The sequence below is a fragment of the Lupinus angustifolius genome, chromosome LG13 (assembly GCF_001865875.1).
Source record: "Lupinus angustifolius cultivar Tanjil chromosome LG13, LupAngTanjil_v1.0, whole genome shotgun sequence".
Classification (NCBI taxonomy): domain Eukaryota; kingdom Viridiplantae; phylum Streptophyta; class Magnoliopsida; order Fabales; family Fabaceae; genus Lupinus; species Lupinus angustifolius.
In genome coordinates, this window is record NC_032021.1 from 8,007,553 (window position 1) to 8,009,741 (window position 2,189).

The window sequence follows — 2,189 nt, forward strand, 5'->3', positions numbered from 1 at the left end:
GTTGACAAGCACGACAGTGCATGTCAACACACTAGTATTAATAATGTAAGAGTTTTATACATTGTTAGTTTATTATTAATTATTTATTTTAAATTATCACCGACTCTTCAAAAAGTAATACAAATGAATTATGGATGATACAGTAATATAAATACAAATAGGAAAATAAATCTTACACTGAATATAAATAAATATTACACATTTACACTATTTTGATGTCATTTACTTTTATGAGCCTAATATCTATGTACTATATCATTTGTATTTTTTATAAAAGAGTAAATAATAATAAAATATAAATGGTTGATTATACACTTACTTACAGCATAAAACATCAGTCCTTATATTATATACTTTCTGTTATTTTAGTTATATAAACTCAATACCTTCAAATATTAAGTTTATGACTTAAGGAATCAGATCTGCTATTTCTTATAGATTGTTTCTAAAAAATTCGTCGCTGAGAATGATACAATTTAATGATTTTAAAAGAGTAAAGTGCTATTTTGGTATCTAATTTTGTTAGTACCTATTACTTTAGTCATCAATATTGGCAAAATTTGAATTTAATCACTCACTATATAAAACATTTGTCATGTTCATCTTAGATAGTGTGATACAAAAAGGAGTTATAACGCCATAACAAATAATGTAAAACAAAGTCATTTTGTGTTATAAAAAAAATACGATTTTCAATGACCCTTAATTACACAAAATAATTCACTGGTGCTCTATTTTTCATCCTCTTCTTCCTTTTTCCAGAATATTGTGCATCTTCTTCCTCTATGTCTATCCCTCACTCATATATTTCTCTAGTTATGCTCATGGAATTTCTTAGACTTGATGTAAAAGAAAGAGATGATAAGAGGGTAATCTGCTTGAGATTCATTAATTAGAAAAAACAAATCCTTCACTAATTAATAAATCAGCCCATAATCAATATATCCCACAAAAAGCAAAAATATTTTTTCAACCAGAACACTCGTAAAAGATCCAAAGGCATACTCAAAAAACATGATAAAATCTTTCAAACCACATTTCTTCAAAAACCAACCCATTCATAAGTGTCAAAATATCATACTTGAAGTATTATTTTATGGCACTTTTGCTCATAGATCAGTCTATTTATCAACAAATTGATCCAAACTTAATATATTATGTGAATTGTCGGATTTTACTCTTTAGAGTGTTTGTGCAAGCCAAAAACAGGTTGAACCTAGTGCAGGAGCCACACCCAATGTATCTAGCAGGACGAGAAGGCCACACTTAGCATAATCCCTATGCAAAGCGAAAAATCATAGATGATAGAAGTTGTATTGAGCAAAATTGGGGATAGATTTTGGTGTAGTCTTTATTCTGGATTCAACCAGTGAATCACCCATGCCAAACGAAACTTGACAATTTCGCCCAAGGCAACTGGCTAGACGAAAGGTCGAGGCTTAACCGGATAAAACATCATGCCTCACGAATTTCCTGCACTGGGTGAATCATGCACAAATCTGACTCTATAAAAGGTGATCAAATTGGGTATTTGGGATAGACTGTAACACCGCGAATTTTACTACCTTGAAAAAATATGTTTTTATTAATATTCTTATTAATTATATTTTCGAAAATGAATTTCTGGGAATTTTCGATAAAGAATTAGACGAAACTCTAGTTGAGTTTTAGTCTTGTAATTCTATTTCCATCTTGGTGGTATATTTTCATAATTTTTGGAGACAGTCGGTTTCGGACCGCTGTCGGGGTCGAATCTCACCAGGTACTGCTCAAAAACTTGTTTTTGAGTTCCGTAACTCGGAATCGAATTCCGATCACGCCGTTGGCTTCGTAATCACATTTCGAGTCAAGATAGACCCTGAGTTGGTCCATAACTATTTTCTAAAATAGTTTTACTCGGAATGCCGAAATTCAAAGTTCTAACCGTAAAGTAAAATTGGGCGATCATTTTTGGCTACTCGAGCATGGTTTTAATTGCGCGCGTTTCACCGAAGTTGTCGCATCGCATGAGTCACTTCACAAAATCTACCTACTAAATCTTATAGATTTCACTCATTAATGCCTTGATTTACTACCCCCAAAATCCCCAAAATCACTCAACAAATCCTCTCACTCCACCACCATTAGACACATCACCTATGCTAGTCTAAATCTACTTACCTTGCATTAAATTTTATGATTTGATGAGG